Raw genomic sequence first — 25,095 nt, 5'->3', positions numbered from 1 at the left:
AGAGGAAAAGATACTGGATATAATTTTCTAGGTGGAAATGAGTGCCCAATAAGCTCCCTCACTTCAGAGACCCTGCGATGAGTGCGATTTGTTCAGCGAGCAAGAAAACGCGCGCTTATTAAATCACGCCTTTTCTTCTCTTTCCTTTATGCTTTTCATGGGTGGTCAGCTATAATCAGTTTACGGCGTGGCTTTTCTCGGCGTGTTAAGTTGGCCTGCGCTCATTTGCACGAGAGTTTTTACACAGCCGTTCTGCTTAATCTGCCTGTAAAGTTGTGCTGGCTTGCTTCCGTGCAGACTGAAGGATGGTGAGAGAAACAAAACGCTCAGCTCTTAATCCACCAAGGCCTCGATTCCCTCGTCAAAACCCCCCTTCCCGAAAGGGATTTACCCACAGTTCTCTCCTCTCCCCATCCCCTTTTTACACACAGGCACACACACTCTGTATAATTTATAAAGCCTAAGCTCTTTCAATACTCCAAAATGCCAGATAAACTTTTCTCATTTGTCCCTAATTTGGTCACGCGAGATAATGCAGACATCTGAGGGCTTTTTAAACTGCTTTTTAAAATGCATTCCTGAAAGGAGCTGGCTTTGGCATCTCGGCACCTTGTTAGCCTCCAAATAATTATTTCCAATGCAGAGCTGTCCTTAATGTGCTGATTAATCCCGCATTCTTCAGGTCGCACGTATTTGGCATAATTAAAAAAAACAAAAAACTCTTTCTCTCAGAGCTAACACAGCGGCAGAGAAAGGAAGAGAAAAAGGAGGCAGCAATTACAAGTTTCGGCCTCCATTGTGCCAGCTGTCAGATCTGGCATCTCTGAAAAAACGCACAACAAAACGAGCAAAAAATAAATACTAAATGTTTTAATGCACGCCAAATCACCATGAGTCTGCAACACGGCTGCGGATGGCCTAGGCTTATAAAAAGAATTGACGTAACCAAGATATATGACGTGAATGAAAGATTGAAATATGAAGTGGGAAACGGGGTTGTAGGTGCTGCCAGATTCCGCTTCTATGAGAGTCTATTCAAAAAACAGTATAAAGCCTTACTACAAAGATCTCATTCAAAATAATATGCGTAAAAAGGGGAAAAAAATTGAGCACAATACCGGGTAAACTGTTATTACATAAGTGAGCATATACAAGGTTCTACCACAGCGCTGCTGAATTGTCAAACCTGATTGGTCAGACGCTGTTGATTAGTTATAAGAACAGCTCTGGCAGTATTTCAAGTTAAGGTTTCAATTAGACATTGTCTGTATAGTTTCTAAAGTAACAAGAAACTTGTTTGCCAGACGTAATCTAAGGCTAACAATTAACGGATTGAATTTGTGACATGTAACAAAGAAATTATGATGATTATGGTGTAGCATTCTGTATAGAGTTGGTACAGTATTAGTATTATTTATGTAAGGAGTGTCCAGTGTCAGTGCTTTGTAACAGTCAGTAAGTTCTCAAAGCCCAAAAACATCTGACTTGTAACCGTAGCTATCATTTGTGCCAGGCCACGTCACACCACACGACACCGTCAGTGATTAGTTTCCTTCACCAGCACACCGCTTGCTTATTTTTTTATACAGCATTTGTGTCACTTTTGTTCCCATAAATTCTGTGTATGTACAAATTCTGTGTATGTACAAATACAAAAAAAGAAGATTTCTCAGCAAAATCACAGCAAAACAGAAAGGGATGCACAAAGCCATTTTCGGGGTGGTTAAAGAGGTTCAATTTGTTTTTACTGCGAACATATTTAATTCAAACGGTAACACATTCTTATATAATACCTTTCCGAGCCCTTCATATCTTCTGCATTATTAATCATATTGCTCTTAGATGGTTTTAAATTTATATTAATGAAGAAAGATTGGATCTTGTTTGAGCACTGTAATTTGACAAAATTGCGTCCTTTCAATTATTAATGCTATTGAAACTCATGCTTAAGTTCTGCCTGTTAAACTTCAGGCCAAAAAATGTATAAGTATTTCATATACAAGGAGGTTTAAAAAGACATCGAGTGTTACGGTATAATAAGATGTCAATTAAATGCATATTAGGGATTATAAAATCACAGACTCACTCATCGCGGCTCGGATAAAAGCGGCGTCTCGAACGCGTTGCTTGCGTATTAAAAAAGCCCCGGATGTGACTGGTCTGAAGGTTTTAAAGGTGTCGGAAAATCTGCCCATTAACGATAAGGGCCGACTGGTTTATTCAGCGTGAGTTGCAGCACGCCGGAGACAAAGTGGAGCTTCATTTATGTGCTAATATGGCGCAGGGGAGATAATGAGTGAGGAGAGATCGCTCGGCACGTCAGGCACGGCCCTTTGAACCGTTTCTCTTTCCTCCTGCACCTGTCACTGCTCGGCAATAAACACAAACAGCAAACTTGCCAGACTGCACTCATGAGTGAAAGGCAATAATTACTTCAGGGAGAGTGTTTTTTTTTTTTCTTTTCTTTTTCTTTCATGAAACATTCACATTCTTGGCAGCTAAAAAGCTCACTGTCCTTCTCTTTAAAACTTCCCCTGAAACTCATGCACACGCATTCAAAGTGTTTGGGGACCAATATTTCCTGGATTAAACTGAAGATAAACCACCTGTTAACATTCATACGGCAGATCTTGGACATTAGTATACAAGTAAAATCGGGAAATTTTTAAATAGCCATGCTTTAATCCTCTTTTTTATGTGATATATTTTGTTTCCTGTGATTAAGAAGAAGCATCATTAGAAACAGTCACCAGAATTTCTGCCTTTTTTACATTTATATATATATATATTCACTTGATACATCCGTGGATTCTGAAAACTCTCTCAAAATTAATGAGCTGTTGTGATTAAGTGAACAAAAGTGAAACAACAAGCTCTGTGTTCATGGTCACAACCGACTTTGAATCCCATTTCTCCAGCTTGAGTGATGTCATATTTATAGCTAATCACAAGCAGAAGCAGAGGAAAGGGGTCGAGAAGAACGTCGGTGCACCGGCCTAGTGGTCGTGATGATGTGTGTAATGCAGTCATAGCTAATTTCCTGGGTGGGTGTTCACGGCCCTCCCATAAACATGTTCTGAAATGTAAGATTCACCTGGAATTTCCAAGCACACCCAGGTTTTGCTAATGCATACGACTGTTTTGACCACCGAATGACCTTTCACCAAACGTTAGCGAACAGGCCCATAAAATCTCAAATTAGCAGCCTGCCTCGACCCGTTTCGGTTAACTATTTGCACATGTTGTCGAAGCAGTGCAATCATACATCTGTAGTTTTCCCCTTGCTAATGTTTTACGTGGCCTGTCGAGCACCGGTGGCTTCGAAACTCAAAGGTTTCCGCAGTTACTGCTTTACGGCGTTGTTCCTTGTGACGGCTTTGACGAATGGGTGTTTTTTCAACTTCTGCGTCCTGCCATTAATGCTACATTAGATGACTTTAATCCTGCCCTACAGTACACAATTATGTTGGCCTGTGCATTGCATGTGCAAAGTTCGCATGCATGGGCAGTTTTCCGTGTTTTATTATTCACTGTGCGCTATGAAATTGCGGCTGCGTCTCAATGCCTCAGTGTTTCTCCCACCGTTGTCATAACAACCACCCAAAACAATGCTCACTCACTAGGAAACTTGCCCTGTTTAGGAATGTAGCTGTCTGTAAATGACAGTTGAGGAAATCAAAAACGAGGCGGGTAAAGGTTTTAATGTGCTGCATGGTGCTCTGGCGCCACAAAAACTATTGGACCCGCTAGTTATGATGCTTGTCTTCTTCATGCATGTTACCAATGTGTGGCTTATAATATAAGTAAAGGTACCTGGGGGGAAAAAAACTATCTTGGCTTTTGTACTTGCTGTAGTAGAAAACTCCTATTGTTGGTCAGGGGAAGATAAGTGCAAAATCCAAAAGGAGGGCAATAAAGAGCTGTTTCTTAGTGGCTGGAGTTCAAACAGGGGACAGGTCGAGTCCTAGCACAATGGCTTGGAGTGGTGGATCGGCATTGCAGGAATTTTTTAATTTCCTGTTACTCAATAATTCAGCTTTCGTTAGGGCTCGTGGACAACATCCTCCGACGTGTGTTTTTCTGATCAGCTCGATCCATTCTACAGACTCTGTTTCCCTTCAGCGCAAGCCCTCAGAAAGCCTGTGTGTGTGTGTGTGTGTGTGTGTGTGTGTGTGTGTGTATATATACCCCTGTCAGTGGATGACTATATTCTAGTTGTAGCACTGGGACTCCTGTTTTCATAACTCTTGAATCATTGTGAACCCTTCTAAACTGCCTTGGACATTCCTCCTTGTCTAGTGAAGAAGTAAATAAAAAAAAGAGATGTTTGAAGCAGTTTACAACACAGAGACGAGCATTTCCATTCCTCACACCCTTTCTAATTTCATCCATGGCCTTTTAGGCTTAAATTAATCACCTGCTGCCCGAGGTGCTGACTTGCTGGTGACTGCTTCTGCCATCTGGGCAAGCTATTATCTTCATCTTTAGATGGTACTGACATTCATGTTGCCATATATGTCCTGGAGAGAACTGTATCACATGAATTAGGTAGATTTCTCATCAAAAACATCTGTGACTGATTTCACTCACGTGTTGCCTCGTCACTGTAGAGTTGTAAAAGGTTTATCGTCAGACAGCGCAGCATTTAATACACCAGGCCACGTTAGGTTGCTAAACTCTTTGGCAAATCGGTGTACAGGTTCTTACATGGTTTTTCTTTCTATCAAACGGTTATAATTTTGTTAATGTAAGCAATAATTTTCCATGGTAGGAAACTATTGGATATGGTGTTTCTCAGGTGCCTAGCGTGGACTTTTGCTTTGCATGGTATTATAGGAAAACAATTCACATGGGAAAATATGTTTCTCTCATCTCAACCGTAGCAGTTAAGTTAACCTCGGTAGTAAAAAAGAGATGTTTTCATTTAAGATTTCAATTCTGAATGCAACTCAGAGACTTAGTAGATGATTATGATCCTGAAGCGATTAGGGTTATGTCTGTTTCAGTATGCATATATATAATTTAAATTTTTTCTTTTTTTCTACATCACTACTATAACACACAGATTTGCCACCATATTATCAATCGATTTAATAACAATTAAACTGCTGACGTATGAAAAATATGTTTGATATGTACTAGAACACAAGACTCACATTTGGATACATCCTTTAACATGTTGCCTAAACAACAGCTGCATGAGTCTGTGTATTTTAAGGAATCGTCTCGGTCAGACAAACACACTGATGCAGCTTTTGGGCATTCAGTGATTGACAACAAGAGCAGATCTTTATTTATCTAATTAGACCGTTGCCTGTTAACACGGCTGGTATGAGAGACAGCAATAAGTGTGTGAGGCTCAGCACTGCCGGAGGCCAAGGCTTCACGCTCGCAGCTGCTCTAAAGCAAGTCAACCTTAACATTTTTTAAATTACAATAATGACTGTCTAAACATTTATCCTGAACGTGTTCTTGTGTACATACGCCTTTGTCTAGACACTATTCCTCCAGAGCTGAGAAAATAGCAGGGAGAGAGAAATATCAGTATCAAATGATATCATCTTCCCATGCAATGTAAAGCTTAGATTGAGGGCGATCAATTAGGATTTGCGCTGGAGCAGAAAATAGCTTTATGACAGCGTTAAGGTGTAAGAGGAAAAATAAACTTGGCCCTGAACACGCTTTCACACAGCAGCTTCAACGGTGCAGTTAGGCCTGAAAACCTTGACAAATGCCGTGTTGACTCAGAGAACTGAAGTACAAAGGAGTTTAAATGTTTTTGCAGGAATATTGTTCTAAAAGTGCAATTATACGCCTGTTCTGGTCTGATGTGTAACTGTAAAAGAAAAAAAAAAAAACAGACTCAAATATTTTCCAGGTTTTCATCTTTTGAAAAGAATGAAATTGTTGGACATCACAGAGACTCACCAGAAACTGAACATTCAAGCGAATGTTCATAGTCGAAGGAAGTGACATGGATGTTTCGAGAACGTGTCCAGTTGAGGGTTTGAGATCGTTTGAATGCGTTCGTGCATTATTTTCCCTCCGATTCGATTACACTGCTGAAGGAGCTAGGCACACAAAAAGGAGAATGCTCGACAAGCGAGGCGCTAAGATGCAGAGATGATAATCGGAGTGCGTTACATGAACTAATTTATACTTATTAAACCCAACTAATTGAGTTATTACATGGCTACATCTTTAAAGCACATTCTTGTACAGTGACCCAGACACCAGTAATGACACAATGGTATGAAAACAGCACGCCTCAAACACAGTCGTGAGCTATTTCTCTTTTTAACCATTTTTTACTTCAGAAGAAAGTAACCTGAACTATAGCTGTGAGCATTACATAATACTAATAGACAGCTACACATATATTTGTTTTCTAAAAAAAAAAATTTCTTATACACGACCCTTGCTAGCCTGGAGAGGGACTCAAAGCGCTTGTGCTTTTATGTTACGCAAAACAAAATCACCAACTATAAACTTGAAAAAAAAAATTTTCTGCAAAAAATTTAACTTCCCAGTTTTCCTCTAACATAGCTAGCTAGCTCACATGGCTGCATGGCTGTAAGGAGATCCCGCTTATTCATGTCGTATTGTGTGTAGAGCAGTTGATTATCATGCAGCCAGTCTTTTGATTTTCCAAATTGCTCAGCAATAAGTCATAAGAAATGTACTAATACCACACCTATTCAAAGATAGTAGGCAATTATGTTCCCTCGCATGACACTGGCTGGATGATCTTCCAGAGCCAGACTGGATCGTTTCTCAGTGTTGTGAAAGTCTAACCCGAGACTCCACGTTCAGTCATAAGGATTTATTTCTGCATTTGGCTGTAGTAATGCTCAGTACAAAAGGGATATTTGATTACATGCTTATTTTAGATGGTGTTTTACATGTGATTCTAACGTGGACAATGGCAGCTGGACATGCCACCAGCGTTGTGTGTTCTCAGCAACTCATCTTCAGTTTCACGGCACTATGACGGGCAACATTCTTGAGAACAGAAACCCTAATAAATATTAAAAAATACACCCTGGTTAACACATCCAGATATCAGGTAAAACACGTGTTAGGAATTTGTTACAACTTGCTGAAATTATGCACACACCCGTATTCAGTGCTATTCAAAATCTGTTGCTATTCATACAAGACAAAGGTGATGCAAGGTAATGCATGATTCAGTGTTGGCAACTATTTGTTGAGCTCAAGCTAGAAGTAGTAATAAGTCTCATGCCACAGTGTAACAGCTTTATGTAACTGATGTTTGAATATGAAGCTCCATTAAAAAAAAAAAAAAAAAAACCACAACAAGAGCATCCGAATCTGATCTCAATTATATGGAAGATAAAATTATTAGCAACACCACCAGTGTAGAAGCAACGAGTAAAGCAGATGTGAACTGTTTTTTTTCTCTCACAAAAAAGCACATCAAATTTACTAAAACTTGGTGATCAAAGGTACATGGCATCAATATAGCATGTTGTGGCTTCATTAAGTTATGTGAAGAATTAAAACACAGTGAACAATATTACTAATAAAAGGCAAAATAATATAAATGAGCACCAATGAAAACCAATAACAGCTAGGAGCCAAAAAACCCAAACAAAAAATAAAAAACACCACAGTTGTCATTAAAGGACAAGTCTCAGCCAGTGGACAGGAACTTCATCAAACTGGAATTTGTTTTTATGCCCTGTTAAAGGTTTCAAAATCAAAAGGAACTTTCTGCTATTACCTCAGGGCTCACACACTTGCTCACACTCATGCTAACACACACCTACATACCTCACACATCCTAACTATGCAGACTGTGGTGTGTGGGGTGTGAGTGCTGAGCGAGTGGCCTGGTGCCTTTCCGCGTGTTTGTTGTTGGACAGGTGTCGAGCCGAGGGCTGTGTGCGTGTAGGCTGACGGCAGGTTTAATCCGGTCCTGTTGGGATGTCAAGCACAGGTGCTGCCCGAGGCCAGCGAGGTCTGCTTGGGCGGAAGATTATTCTCTGCTTGTATACTGGGACTCTTTGTCTGAAGCACGTTTAAGAAATGAAACATCTGTTTGCGTTTGACGTTACTGTGTAATCCGGTATAATGAGCATCGAGAAAACCAGAACAATAAGAAAATACCTTTTGACATCTCTCACATTCATGTCAGTCAATCTTTTTTTTTCAGTTTTTCTTGTTTTTCATTTAACTTTAGAATGTTGCTGTTAAAAAACAGTAATTTATATATATATATATATATATATATATATATATATATATATATATACACACACACACAAAATTTTATTGAACATTTAGTTGAAGTTCATTGTACAGTGTGTGTACAATGTCTGTCTGTCTGTCTGTCTGTCTGTCTGTCTGTCTGTCTGTCTGTCTATCTATCTATCTATCTATCTATCTATCTATCTATCTATCTATCTATCTATCTATCTATCTATCTATCTATCTATCTCTATCCTGTCTATCTATTCTGCAATGTTTAGCACTAATCCATCCCTATAGCTTTAGACAAAAGAAGTACAGATTTACAGTACAAACATTAGCAGAACAGAAGCGTATCTTTTTTTTGGACATTTCAATAAAAATATCATCTCTTGCCTTGCTGCTCCAACCACTGAGTAAAACAGAGGCCGTTTCTTGTCTATTCAAATAAACAAATGAATGAATGAATGAATGAATGCATGCATGAACGAATGACTAAACAAACGAATAAATAAATAATTATAATACAATCACAATCTGGGAGATTAGGTTCATTGTAAGTTTCCAGGTATGACAAGCACAACAATGTTCAGGTGATCTTCAGCTGTTCATCTATATGTCGTTAAATTGGATATAACCACGCTGATAACGTGTTTGTATGTGTCTCGCTAAAAAGGGCCCAAAGCACTTATTTTAGTTATTTTAGAATCAATGAAGTGTCACACAGACTTGAACAGAAGTCTGTCTGTTTTCAACACTTGATTAACCGATATCAGCCCTGGCCTCGCTGCTCCGACCACCCCCGGTAATGGCATCCATGATGAGGGCCCTTTGAATTTTGATGACGTTTTATGAGTCTTAATTGGGCCTACCCAAGTCGGTGAAACAGAGCCGGCTGATTGGACGTTCCCCTTGACCTGGGATGATGAGGACACGTCTCAAGTTCAGCCTGAGCCTGGGTGGCACCTGGATCATCTTACCTCCACCTGTCCCTTGCAGGAGGATCCTTCCTCACCCCTTGCCCTCCAAACCCATACTGCACAAACTACTTAACATACCCCCAACACAGATCTCCTTACAGTTGTTAAACTAAAGCTGCCTCTCTGGGATAAGCAAAGTCACCTTCAGGCCTTTAGGTACTGAAGATAAAATGTAAAAGAAAGCAAATGACTAGCGAGTAATGAGTCATTACATGAGTCAGGTGTCACTCTGATAACTCTCATGATCTGTTCACTACTTTGCAGTAGGGGTTTAACGGTACACAAAATTCCCAGTTTGGTACGTACCTCGGTTTTTAAAATCTCGGTTCGCTTTAATTTCGGTCCAGATAGAAGGAAGAAATGCCAAACATAAAATTGCTTGTGGTTTTTTTTATTAATTCAGTTTTTTATTATTAACATTTGTGAACAACAGTTTACATTTTTAAAACTATTTAAAAAAAAATGTCTGCTTGGTAAAAAGATATATGTTATAAAATTATATTATCTAATATTTTATACAAATATAATAGAACAAAATTTTTGTTGTTCAATTGAACAATCAATTAAATAGATAAAAATGAAATAAAATAAAGGGAAAAATGTAATTCAATAGTTTACATTTGTTAGACCCCATTTGGGTAATACAAAAGTGTATGTACAGTTGTGTTCAAAATTATTCAACCCCCAATGCTGTAAATGGTTTTAGGGAATTTAGTGTACATTTGTAATTGTATTCAGAATGAAATCCTACAAGGACTTCTTAAAGAACCATATGCAACTAAAATGACATCAATTAGTTTTGTAATACAGTAGTAAATGTTTCTTTTGTGAATTCTTCATTGACATAATTATTCAACCCCTTAAAGACTACCACTCTGAAGAACAGAGGTTCAATTAAGTGTTTTCAATCAGGTATTGAAAACACCTGTGGATATCAGGAGCAGCAATAAAGCCTAATAAGCACCAATTAGGCAGCTTTAAAATGACTGTGATACTCAGCTCCTTCTAGACATTTACTGGTGTGGTTACAAACATGGTGAGGTCAAGAGAATGGTCCAGGAAGACAAGAGAACAGGTGATTACTCTTCACAGGAAGGGCAATGGCTATAAGAAGATTGCAAAGATGTTAAACATACCAAGAGACACCATAGGAAGCATCATTCGCAAATTCAAGGCAAAGGGCACTGTTGAAACGCTACCTGGTCGTGGCAGAAAGAAGATGCTGAGTTCGACTGCTGTGCGCTACCTGAAGCGTAGAGTGGAGAAAAGTCCCCGTGTGACTGCTGAGGAACTGAGAAAAGATTTGTCAGATGTGGGTACTGAAGTTTCTGCTCAGACAATACGGCGCACCCTGCGTAATGAAGGCCTCCATGCCAGAACTCCCAGGCGCACCCCCTTGCTGTCCCCAAAGAATAAGAAGAGTCGACTGCAGTATGCCAAAAGTCATGTGGACAAACCACAGAAGTTTTGGGATAGTGTTCTGTGGACTGATGAAACAAAATTAGAACTGTTTGGGCCCATGGATCAACGCTATGTTTGGAGGAGGAAGAACAAGGCCTATGAAGAAAAGAACACCTTGCCTACTGTGAAGCATGGCGGGGGGTCAATCATGCTTTGGGGCTGTTTTGCTTCTGCAGGTACTGGGAAGCTTCAGCGTGTGCAAGGTACCATGAATTCTCTTCAGTACCAGGAGATATTGGATGACAATGTGATGCAGTCCGTCACAAACCTGAGGCTTGGAAGACGTTGGACCTTTCAACAGGACAATGATCCCAAGCATACCTCCAAGTCCACTAGAGCATGGTTGCAGATTAAAGGCTGGAACATTTTGAAGTGGCCATCGCAGTCACCAGACTTAAATCCGATTGAGAACCTCTGGTGGGACTTAAAGAAAGCAGTTGCAGTGCGCAAGCCTAAGAATGTGACTGAACTGGAGGCTTTTGCCCATGATGAATGGGCGAAGATACCCGTAGATCGCTGCAAGACACTTGTGTCAAGCTATGCTTCACGTTTAAAAGCTGTTATAACTGTAAAAGGATGTTGTACTAAGTACTAAGATTGAATGTCACTTGGGGGTTGAATAAAACTGATAATGATGTGAGCTCAGAAAAGACATTTGTGGTTATTTCATTATAAATGTTATGTTATATTTGTCTGACCTACACGTGCCTCTTTGATATAATTGTAAGCAGGATGACTGAATGATCATAATCAATGTCAAACCGACCAAAACAATCAATTTCAGTGGGGGTTGAATAATTTTGAACACAACTGTAAGTGTGTGTGTGTGTGTGTGTGTGTGTGTGTGTGTGTGTTGTACATTTAGTATTACTTTGCTAGTCCACTACTTAACTAATCTTCTTATTTCAGCACACTTTAACAAATGTCTTTATTCCCTCTATTCATTTACTCCCTCGATATGCAGGATTTTCAGGATTTTCTTCTTTCAAGAAAAATTCTTGAACCTGCACATAAAGAAGCCATATTGCTCGCATTAGCCGCTAGCTTCTTCCTAGTTAGCGGCTAATGCTAGCTCTATGGATTCTTTAGCATTTTCATGCATGTGCAAAAATAAATCTGATTTTCAGTACAAAGTGAGTAGCCACAGTGACACTGCGCTCTCTCTAATTTCTTTTTATACTCCTGGCATCGTTGTGTATGTTTTAAAATGTAATCATTAAAAAAACGCGTTCAAAGTGCGAGACTAAATAAACTTGCGATATGCCACTTAATACGTTCCTGAGGGAACTCAGAGTGTATTATTAGATAATATAACAATAACTGTATAATTAGATAGATTGGATAATTATAGCATTTGGTGCTTAGACTCTGGAGCTTAAACTCTAAATTTGGTGCTTAAACTCTGTTTAAAGTTTAGAGAGGTTTTTTTTTGGAAGGTGCAGAAACAGCCCTAAGGCCTGAGAGATGGTGGGACCAGTCAAGCAGTGATTGAAGCATGGTAAAGTGTGGGATGAGAGAAGTGCTGTGAGGGAGAGGGTTGCTGGTGCATTTTTGACTTTGTAGCCGAGCATCAGTTTTTCAAATCTGATGCAGGCAGCTTCAGGGAAGCCAGTGGAAGGAATATAGCAGTTGGGTAGTATGGGAGAACCTATAAAAGGTGAAAACAAGTCATGCAGCTGAATGTCTTTCCAATTGTTGTTCATAGAGTTTACGAGATTTTTACATTGATGCAAATCACCTGGGATGAACAGCAATTCCTCCCTGACACATTTGAAATGTCAGTTCTTTGGAATGCAACCAAGTCTTACAGACCTAAACACACAAAATACCTTTTAAAATCATACTGAAGTTAAATTGTGGCCTTATTATATTCATTCAATGACTATATTATATCTTATTTTCAATAGGATGTAGAGATAAGATATACCTTTATTCGTCCCACAGTGTGGAAATTTCTAAATATATATTATAAACTGCATAACACCTCAGAGGCTCTGAGAAACCACTTTGTTCTTACAGAGTAGCTTGTTATAAGTCCTTGTATACGGATGAAAAGATTACGTTTAAATAAATAGATAAAAATAGCAATAACATCACACCACCCCCACAATGATAATTTTACTAATAGATGCATACCAAGTTGTTAGATTTTTTACTCAGTTACTCGATTACACCTGAAACTTGCTGACTCTAAAACATGGGATAGTGTAAGTCTCAATAATCTGCCAGATTCAGTGACCCACAGTCAAGCTGAAACTTTAGAATGTGGATATAACCTTTCATTAAACTGCAGAATCCATATTGTGAATTGCGTAACCCCACTGCAAGCGTACTGCGACATCCAACAGTCACATTTGTTCTTCACATTCAGCATGTGTTATGCAGAAGAAAACGATCACCTTGTGAATAGTTGCGCTTTTGATGCTGTAATGGAAAAAAAAGAAGCATAATTCAATAATTTTCCATAGAGGACTGTAACGGACAGACCAGAGGACCTTGAATTCTTTCACGGTATTGTAAAAAAGCTCTGGGCTGCACTTGTCACCGCTGTCCATGACACCCAAGCAATGGGCCTGCCAAAATGAGCCCATGCCATTGGTGAGGTAGACAATGTGAATACCGAAGTGGAATGAGTTTAAACTCGGGGCAGGGTCGCTCTCATCTGCCGTTTGCCGACTTCATATTGAAGTCAAATGACTCCTAAAGGCTATCGAATGAGTTATAGAGTAACATGTTTGGACCAGGAATCTGGACCGGTGATTCATAATATGAAACGTACCGTTTTCACAAAAGTGACACATGATGTATTGCGTTTATTTTAAAAGAATGACCTGTGCTGATCCAAACACAGAAAATTAAAGTGTGCAGTAGATGGCCATTCGTCCTGAAGTCGAGGGATAAAAAAGTTATATTTAATGCAACACATTGAAGAAGGAATGCAGTGGCTCTATATTTAGGCGATTCTAAAATTAGGGTGCCAAAGCAGCTTTTTGCCATTCAGAGCCCACTATACATCTTCAAATATCATTATAAATCTTGTAAATATCGCTCTTTAATATAAACGTTTACTGCTAAAAAATATCGAAATATTACATGTCGCATTTGAACAGGAATATGCATATTGTTACAGGAGCTAAATGGCACCCCGAATGCGGAATCACTGATTTGACTGGACATAAGGGACACTTCGTTCTTGTGCTGCTATTTAGGAAAATCAAGTCAGTCTTTATGTCAGGCAAATTAATGCAATCTGGCTATGCATTACCTGTTGTTCTCACTAGAAATATGGCTCGGAACAATGTCTGTCTCGCTGACTGTCAAATAGTGCTCCTTTAAAGGAGCAAAGCTCTACAGCGGCCTTATCACTTCAGGCCGTCTGGCTCCAAGTCAAGTCAAGGTCCAGAAGGTGAAATGAGTTTGGCAACCTCGACGGGCAGAACACACATCCTGGCGCTTAGAGGGATAAAGAGAGGCAAAATTGACTGCATAAGCAGGACAGATACAGTTTCACTGTCACTTCTCTCTTCATCTCTTTCTCTCTCTGTCAATGCACATTGGTCTTTTAGAGACTTCAAACACTTCACTGGCAATCATTTCTCAATGAGACCCAGAGGAGGGTGGGTTTAATGGTTTGCCAAAACCATCCGGCGCCCACTTTGTCCCACTGTAATCCTGCAACGTTATGCATCATGAGAAGACAAGGAGTGGGACTGGGTTGACCTCCTCTTCATTCAAGACGTTCTCACATCCTCTACATGTCTGGTCTCATCTTTTTCTTCTTCTCCTTCTTTTTCTCTCCCAGAGCATCTTTCTTCATCATTTTTCTTTGTGACCAACCCCCCAAAGAAAATAGCACTTTGATCTTCTGGGATAGACTGACTACAATTGATACCTTATATCATAAATGAGCCTCTTTTCTGCATCATTAGACGTCATGAAGCAAATGATACGTACACACACACACATGCAAGTTCAACCACTCAGAACGTTAGCACAATCACAAAATGGTCATCCTCAGACCACCAGTCATCTCTCTTCTCTTTCTGTCATGCTGCAGGACTCTCGCCCACCTCGTTAATGATGGACGATGAGCATCGCTGGCGCTGCAATCAGTGGTGATCTACGTGGTAATGGCCACACACGTGGAGAAATGCTGGGGCATCGTAAATGAACGCTTCTCCTCTCCCTCGGTCCATCTGGTGAAACCAAAACCCATGCCTGGGCAATCATTTTAGGATTAGTTAGAGGGGGAGGGGAGAATCATTATATCCTTAACCTGTGCTAAGAGCCTGGCTTACAGACTACAAAGCACAGCTGAGTGCTGGCTAAATGAAGGACTAACACTTTGTGAACAACACTAAGATCTTGAGGAAAATCACTGAGATATTTTATTACACACACATTATTACACGTATATATACATATACATACATATACACAATACACACATGAACACATACACAAACACAGTCAAACAAATGGAGTTTGTTTGACTGTGGAGGAGTGGAAGGAGTGGAAACTGCAGTTGTTTTTTTTAACATACTGCACTGCTACATTTACACACTAATCCCAGCGTTTAACTAATGCCTGGAAAGATTTGGTATAGAAAGATGTGTCAGTACTCCTGAACCACCCTAGAACAGCTTGCTTCACTTCGTCATCACCACCACGGCGGGGATCGCCACTGACGGCCATCTTTTAAATGTTTACACCATTTAAATGTCTTATTGCGGCTGAGCGTCTCATTACCGTTCTGTATTTGAAGTCTTTTGTAGATATCTGCAGGTTTTATGCCTTCGTTCACAACAAATGTTATCACCACACGTTCTTCAATGCACGCACTAACATTGTTGTCTGCCAACTTGAATAACGTCTGTGGACTGGTCTGTGACGTGTGCGTAATAGGACACACAAGCCACTTACAACTGCGTGTAGCGTCGCCATGCTAGCACCCATTATTATACTTGTAAAATGAAAAGTCCTTGTTTAACACCTCTTGTGTGTGTCTATATATACAGTATAAATATATACAGTAAATATATACAGTATATTATATATATATATATATATATATATATATATATATATATATATATATAAAAAGAGAATTAGTGATTTTGGAATACCTTTGGATTGGATAAAAAAGTTATACTAACAGAAGTAAACATTAAATCTGTAGTGATGTGGATTAATAGGCTCCAAACTACTATAAATCTAAGAGAGAAAATTGGTTCAAAATATTACAATGTACTTGTGTAAAACACAAAATTCAGTGTACTTGTGTAAAACACATAATTGTGCGGCCTGACAATGCTTTGCACTGCAATGGTTATTATTTACTAACAGCATGTCCCGAATTGTGTCATAGTACTTTTAGCGCAAATAAATGCTTATTTTTTTAATTAATGAATTACATCATACTGCTACCGCCATCTAATTACACCTAATGTTGCTGACGTTTCTGTTTAAATGATTGGAATTCTTTCTCTTTCAATGCAATGAAGACAACAGTGAGATAGTAACAAAACAGATTGGTCAGAAGGTGCTGATTCATTGTCTCTAACAGCGTTTAAGCATGTTACACTGCAGGAAGCATATAAATGTGTTAGAAAAGACAGTCTAAATATTATATCCAATAAATATCCAACAAACCCACATCGACTACCTTCATGAGCTTCTTCACATAGAACATTCAATGCAATCCTATGCAAGCATCACTGTGCATGATTCTATGCCAATCCTTGGATTTTTCAGGTATAAGACATGAAAAATGTTATCACTTTAGCGCTCTGTCCTGTGCTGTGACTCATTCAAGCGACATGAAGGTGGACCAAGAGCATCTCCTCTTGTGCTGTAAACAGTCGTCATCATTAGGTGCGCTAAGTGCAGCGTTTATCAGTCGAGATTACGGCCTCTATCAAAAAGAGCAGAATGCCAGACGGGGACGGCTGAAGCTCCGCTACCCAGCTGCAGGATTTCAAAGGAAGGACAGAGACTTCATTAAAAAATCTGGATGCTTCACAAGGCAAATAAATAAATATGATAAACACTGTGCGCCCCACATGAAAGGTAAGTTGTTTAAAAGAAATCTTCAAGAGCCTCCACAGCAGGATAAACACGTTTGCTATAGGGCCGACACGTTTTTAATCCAGATTTCCACAATTGTCTGTATACACATGTGGAGAGGGGGACTACGGGGAGCGGAAAAGTGAGAGACAAAATTGGCGGGGGCATAATGAGCAACGTATTGTGAAATCTTTACCTACAAAGCAGTCTCGCTCCATGCAAATGAGTCTCCAGCTCCTTGTTGATAAAGATCTGTTTGATGGGCCACATGCTGAATATGAAGCGGCTAATTCCCTTATTAGTATTCTACATGGTTGATTGGCAAAGAGTGGAGAGAGACCAGGCTCATAGCACTCATGCTTTTCTTGCAAAAAAACCTCAACAAAAAAACAAACAAAAAACACAACCATTATTGATCTGTTTAATAGTGTCAGCGAGTCAAAAATCACAAATCTCTAGTTGATTGTTTAGGAGGGCTGTTAGCAGGGCAACAGATGCCCTTGGTTTAATTAATAACTCATTACAGAGATGTGATTATATGCTTGAGCTACTAATAGGCACTGTCAGTTTAACGCGCTCAGGAAAAAAGGTGTTTTGACAAAGCCAAGTGAGGAGGACTGAGTGTTGGATGCGTTTGAGTGTCTGTCTGTCTTCCCTGATGTCTTTGTTTGTTTTTGCTTTGCCATTGTGTTGATCCTCAATCCCTCTTTTGACAGATTCTGGAATAAAACTACAAATTCATGCACGACAAAGACAGCAGCTGCGATTAACCATTAGACCTGGTGCATACGCTCAATCTGATTTCGACTGCTGTTGTTTCCAAAGAAATGCAGACCTGAAATCTTCTTGCATTAAAATGCTGAAAACAAAATTAGTAGTCCCCACCTCTACAATAGAAAACAGGCAAATAGGTCAAACAAATGAATGTAGGATGACTGAAGTTGCTTTGAATCTTTCACTCTCATCTGAACAGTATTTTTCCAGCTTGAAAGAAGCACTGATGTGCCATGCTCATGTTCTAGTGATGGAGATTCATTCAAGTTAAATCATATCAATCAAAGAACACAGTAGACACCTGACCATCACACTCATAGAGCCCATAACTGTTGGACAAATTAGATAAATGTCCTGATAAGCTGTAGCATCATTATGAAACAGGATTGTTAAGTATGACTTTTGGAAGTCATTTTAGGGTAATAAAAATGAACAACACATGATGATGAATGTTTGTTCCAGCAGCAGATGCCCATCAAATCTTTTTTGCTGTGCACAGTCATGTGACATTTCTCATTTAAGATGTGTCTTGTAAATGGACTATTCTGAAAATCACCCGTATTATAGATATATAAAAGTTTTGCTGTTTATGTATATTTCTACTCCCCTGGATGCTTCAAGTTCGCAGGACTTCTCTATAGTCCTCTTTTGGCAGTTTTGTCATTGTGCTGCTTTCCCTGTGTGCACCTGAGATGTGTATGATGCATCTTATATGCAAGCGTACACTGACCTCAGCATAGAAGCAGTACAAGAGCAGTGATTACAGGGCCAGTTTAATGTCAAGCATATTTCATCCAAAGTGTAAAGTCAGTGAGTTGCTTGGCTTGGCACTCACTGTTATTGTTATTATCTCTATTCCTTAATGGCCACTAAAGCGGAAAAAACGAATCCGCACTTTGGGCAGAAATATGAGTCTCTCTCTCTCTCTTTCTCGCTCTTTTGTCTGCTAAAGCTGGCCCATTTGCTTGCACTGTTATGGAGTTAAGGATTCAAACTCTCTCTCTCTCACACTCTCACACACACACACACACACACACACACACACATGCTTCCCCTCCCTCCGTTTTATTCTCTCTGACAGGATTAGCTGCTCTGCAGTGTTAAAAATACATTAAGTGGACCTTTGCAGGGCACTTATTATGCTCGATTATGCAGCTGGAATGGGGAAGGTAGGCCGTGTTTGTAGTTAAATAACTTCTCAGATGCCTTTTTCCTTTCTTTTTTTTTCTCTTCCCTCCACTCCTCCTCCTTCTCAGCCACCTCCTCCTCTTTTTTCCTCCTTCTTCCTTACTTTCTTTCTTTTTTTTTGGGCGACCATCTTCAAAGACTAAAGGGGTCACCGGCTCTGTCCCAGGGCTAAGATTGATTTCTACCCGCCCTGCCTTTGTTCCTGTAGTTTTTTAAAGCAGACAGGTCCTGCTAAATTAGTTTGTCTGTGTTATTAATGGAAGGGCCAATTAAAATCCCATAAAGTGGCGGGTGAGGCAAAACAACAGCTACAGAACTTCCTGGGTCGCTTGCATGGTCACCAGGAAAAATGATCATCTCGGTTCAAATACACACAGGATTAGATTCCCGACTTGGTGCTGTGCCAGGTTATAGGTATGACTCAAATGGAGGCGAATTATGAGCTGTCTATCTCTCAGCCTCCCACTGTGCCTGATTAGCACACGTCATGCTGCAAGGCATTCTGGGATGTACATGGGTCAGGTCAAAATGTAACACATCTTCATCAGCCCCCCTTCTCTGACTACCATCATGATGTTTAGACAGCTGTGAGCGAACTGGTTTGAGAGGGTTTAGACTTAAAACAAGCGGACGATTCAGTCAGCTTTGCAGCCTCAAAACTTTCCAGGAAGTCGAGTGCATGATGAGTGTGTGAATGTGAGCGTGAGAGGATGAGGTTATGGAGAGACGTGGGTGGGTGAGAGAAGGTGTACATTGTAATGGAGTGAAAGAGGATAAGCGGTGCTGAGATTTAGGTGCTTTAGGTGTTGAGACTGAGGTTGGGCTTGTGTGTGTGTGTGTGTGTGTGTGTGTGTGTGTGTGTCACTGTTATTTATGCATCATTAAAGTGCATTACAGATGAGCTTATAAACGACAGCATTTTAATTATTATGATAGAAGAAAAATGGAAGCTAAGTCACCAAAATGAATTTGAAATACATCTCATTTAAAATGTATAGACAAGCCATGAATTATTGATCGCAGGATTATATACGGGCAGGAATCAAAATGAGTGTACACAAAGATTCATTCAATTTTTACTATTTACCATTACTGATACGGACAGCAGTGATTTGCGACTTATTTACTGCTGCAAAACTTTGTCGCATCATTATCCAATTAGGCAGATCTTCTATAATTGTGGTTGTTAGAAATTTAGAGGCAGCACAAATTCACTGGTCGTAGAAGTTTACTGCTTGTGCAGTCATCGATTCTCCTTTTAATGTTTTAACTGTTCATTTAAAAAAAAGCTGTGTTGGAACTGCTTTGGTAAATACTGGGTTGAAACAGTAACTGCACATCATCACACAACCCAACTAATCATTATTTTTTCTATAATGGTATTAACGTTTAAAAGTATTAAACGAAAAGCTTTACTATCTCAACTGCACAGATACCCGATTTTGCCCTTCCACATCTGGCTGCGAAGTCCAGGGTCCACCTTCCTGCCCCCCGATTAAAAATGTACCACTGGTTACCATTTAACACCTGTTTGGCCTAATTTCCATTTGGGGGGACGCGATGGATTTCAAATCATTTATCACTTCCTAAAGTGCTTCCACATGCGTGTTCTCCTCTTCCCTGCCTCCGGCCAACCTTTTCCAAATGTATTAAAATTCAGTTGGGCCCAAAGAAGTTCAGACACTGATGTTTCATTGTGGTGATGTCTGGTAATTATTAGGCCAAATTATGGGTCCCCCCGTTTGTGACTTGACATGCCGGACCCCATGTTAAAGGAATGGTTGTGAGGTGGGGAAAGGGCTTGCTGGCTCTCTGGGTGTTTTAAATGAGCTTTTCTCAACAGGGGTGTCAGTCATGGGCCTCAACAAATCGCCACTGTGGACACCTCAGAGCTTTGGGATCACAAAAGTCCCACTGAGGCCTGGAGTGGAAGCAATACTGGTCAAATCACTGTCACAGGTGCTGCAGTGAGAATCAGAGCCCTGTGCTGGATGTGTTTCAGTACTTTCATGGCAAAGTCTCTCATGTAATCATTTTTGTACACTTTTGTTGTGGATAAAAATGATTCCGAATAGCTTCTTGAATTTAAAACAAAGAAAACAAAGTAATGCTTTAATGTCCAGTGTGATATAAAATTGCGGGTAACATCTACAAGAACATGTGCGCATGGAATTAAAAAAAACAACCCCAAACACTTAACTCTTATAAAGCGGCGAAATTATAAGTCAAGCAGAACTACGCTCTAAACCTAATTAAAACTTAGAAACCCTACATTTGTTGTTTACTAGATTTTAAACAGGTTTTTAACATATTTGCTTTCTTGCAAAAAAAAAAATAAATAAATGGGGAAAAAAAAAAGCAATTGTTTGAAACTGTACTGTAACTGTTCTTAATTAAAGCCTGGCTGTGAAAATGTGCGCTAATCAGATACGCTTAATAACAAAGTCCACAAAATTGCTAATTAGAATTTCATTAAAAGGTACCGCTTTATCGTCAAAGGAAATCGTAACCTTTAAAAATGCTTTCAGGAAGGCACGCTGGCTCTTTAACTGGGCAGAAAAAAGGCAAGGAATTTGTGCTGTTTGATGCGATATCTCATTTAGGATTCGAGCTAAAATGAGGCGTTTAAATTCGCCATTGTTTTGAACATAATTTATCAGACTAATTAACAGCAGTTATAGCTTGGGTTGGCCGTTTGACTGTAAGCTGCTTCACACAACCTCCTGCTCTACACAAAAAGTTCTCCTTTTCCCTCATTATAAAAAAAAAAAACAAAAAACAAAAAACAAAAAAAACCAGACAAGGTTTGTTTGATTGCCTGTTATATTACAGCATTATCTTATTGACAAGATGACCCTAGATGCACCACTGGTAGACCTTAAGCATTATGCATGCCACCGAGCCTTGTACATAATATGTTTGATTAGTACTAAATGAGATCATTGCAATTAAACAAATGTGTAGTTTGGTTTGGCCAGTTTTGGTTTGGAAATCACATGACTCATTGATTGAATATTGTATATTTATAATTTTTATTGGCATGAGCATAAATAATTTATATGATAAATTAGAGGTTCTGGGAGTAAATACTGTTTATTTATACCACAGCACTGCTGAATTCTTCGTTTCTGATTGGTCAGATGGTGTCCATTTATTTTCTATAAAGGCAGCTCAGACTGTAGTTCTGTCTTTACTCTAGTGCTTTACCATTTCTATAGCAACAGCTAATGCATATGGTCTTGTATGGCTGATATGTTAAGAATTGTTAATTGTTTTAGTGAGGGAATATTTTCGAACACAAACAAATGATGCTGCATGGGAAAAACTTTGAGGTATTAAGAGTGACTCTGTTTCATGTCAGGATGCTTCACACCACCATGTCTAGGATTATTTTCCCAAACCAGCACTTATCCAAGTGTTTTATTCCTTATTGCAATGGAAGACTGGTGTAACTGGCAGTTTATATGAAGTCTTATTTCAGGTTCAGACCAAATGAAGCAGTGGGTTTAATCTACAGCAGCTCCTATTAGTCAGAATCAACCAAAATGTTTGTAATCAGATTTATTACTTTGTCAGCAACAGATCTGACTGTCACTATTTACACACTATTTATTTCTTTTCTGCCAGTGCTGATGATTTTCCGTTTCATTTAACGCCCGGATGGTTCGAACACATTGTGCTGTGTCTCACAAAAAATAAATCTGATATTGTCTAAATAAATGCTTGTGTACACTGTGTTCAGTCAGTATGAACAATATGAACATTTACATAATGAATAATGGTGTAATCTTGACATCTAGTAAAAAAAAAAAAAAAAAAAAAGATTAAATAGAAAACAGGTTTTGGTTGTGGACTTAAGACTTGGATGTCATATTGACAGATTTACCAAAAACAAAATGTTCCTTTGCTAAGAGAGAAATGATGAAGAAACAAATGATCTATGTGCATGGGTGTTAAACCATTTTGATGAAAACAATATCTGTGTTGGAAGCCTGCCTGAAAAAAAAAAAAAAACATATCTCTCAGGATCAAATAGACGTGCTCATGGACAGAAACCGGACGAAAAGAAAAGTTGAGTTTGAGACGTGACCTCGTGAAAGGGCAACGCACATGAGCGCAGCGCTAAAACGAGAAATATGGCGGGCTCAATAATTAGAGCTCCCACTGCAGCCTGCTATCATGTTCATTAACACAGGCTGTAACGAGGCAGCAAGTGGTTGTTTGGGCCGGCGGGGGGGCGTCAACACATGCCGCACATCAACCGTCCACTACAATTCAAGGCTCCCATTAAGTTAATTACCACTATCTCACGCAGCAAGGCACGCTGGGAAAGCAGCCATTTGATTTGCCCTGTGGGCATCTTAACCGTCTTAGCCTCAGAAATGCTGATCACTTTTCTTACAGTATAAGAAATGAGCACTGGATAAATGAGCACTGGATTCATTTAAATGACAAAAATCTTGTAAAATAAATGAAAAGGTGTGAGAAAAATGTGAAATTTGCAATTTACATCGAGATACATTTTAATCTCCATATGCTGTCATTACAGAAATACAAGAAATTGATCACTCTCAGATTTATTACACTGACTTAAATAATTTATGATTGAAAGTGTTTTCGTTCTTTTTGTATACTCAGTGAGTAAGAAAATGCATAAAGTGCACGGTTTGGAAAAAAAAGAGAGAAAGAAAAAAAAAAACGTGGCCTTTTGAACCAAGCGAATCACATCAAGAAAAAAGACTAATGAGACAGTTTAATGAATCTTATTAACGCACTGCTGCCCTGAAGATTAGGGGAAATGGAGGAGGTCAGGATTATTAGATTTACTGCTATAAATCCAGGTTCACTGATTTCAAAATGCACTGCAGGAAAAGTTGCTATTATTTCTATTCACTTACTAAACAAAAACTCAGGCTATGATTGGATTTTATGCTCCAAGTTAGCACTGATTAATGTATAGACAATGCAACTAAGCAGCTTTAAGGGAAGGATGATGCAAATTCAGATCTCCAGCAAGCCAGAGGCAGCAATGGTGAGAAAACCCAGCTGAGGTATCATAAAGGAAAAAGGAAACCCATCTTCTGTTTCGCAAGAATGTCCGTTGTTAGGCGTGGTATAGAAATAAAATAGAATTGAGCTGAATTAGTGAGTTAGTTTAAGGCCAGGCATAACATTATGACCACTTACAGTAATATTGTTCCCCTTTTACTGCCAAAACCCTTCAAACATTAACAAAATTAACTTCATCAGCATTGTGAGCTACAGAAGCTCGTCCGTTGGATTGGATCACATGCATTAATGAGCCATGGCCACCCATGACCCTACATTGGACCACTTTTGATAGATACTGATCACTGCAGACCAGGAACAGCACACAAGAGCTGCAGGTTTGGAGATGGCTAGACTGACTGGGTCATCACAATTTGGCCCTCGTCAAACATCACATCCTCACGCTTGTAAATTTTTCCTGCTTCTAACACACCAACTCTGAGGACAAAATGTTCACTTGTTGCCTAATATTTTCCACCCACTAACAGGTGCCACGATGAAGAGATAATCAGTGTTATTCACTTCGTAGGTCATAATGTTATGCCTGGTCAGTGTAAGAGTTCTTGGATGAGCGCTGGGTTAGGAATTTGGTTAAGTTCATTATTACAGCAGCAGTTCTTGGTTCAGTATTGACACCGTTGCATGCTTTTAAGTATACATAGCTTAATATTACAGCTACAAGGAAGTCGTGGTCGACTGAGCAAATTCTGTCCAATTGCATTCAACATCGATTCGCAAACACAAAGACTTTTGAAATATAGAATTTTCCCAGTCCGTTGCAGATTTGTCTAAAATGCCAAGCTCGTGTATAACTGGTGATATTCAATTTAGCCCCCCTGCATCTGTAATAGCCCTTATCGGAGTCTACATCCCGGTAGACAGCAAAGAACTCCAGCACTAGCCTAATCCCACGTGTATCATTTTAAGAAACGAAAGATTACAGAATCTAAACAAACATAATAAGGTGCTGACAATACTCTTGTTGCCGAGGCCTTATCTTAAAATTCTATAATGAGACTCTGAGTTGTTTCTCCTAAGAATCCTTTTCCTAATGATACCACAGAGCAAACCATAGAAGAGAAGAGAAAAAGGAGACAGGTAGGCGAGAAAAAAAAGTAGAAGGTGACTAAGGAGAGAGGGGAAAAACATTAATTATTAGCCCCAGTGGGATCTCTTACATGGCGTCTAGCTTGGACAACACCAATTAATACGGCAATTATTATCTCGGCCTGTAGCGAGGGGAGGAACCATCCAGATTACTCATCTCTCCACAAACCCCTGTTATTACACACTGAAGATACAAAGAGTTTCACACGGAGGGCAATTATTTAGTGCGCAGATTTCTTCTAATGCATGGTCGTTCACG

Source organism: Silurus meridionalis, chromosome 2 (assembly GCF_014805685.1).
Source record: "Silurus meridionalis isolate SWU-2019-XX chromosome 2, ASM1480568v1, whole genome shotgun sequence".
NCBI lineage: Eukaryota > Metazoa > Chordata > Actinopteri > Siluriformes > Siluridae > Silurus > Silurus meridionalis.
Note: the sequence above shows the minus strand (reverse complement) of the source record.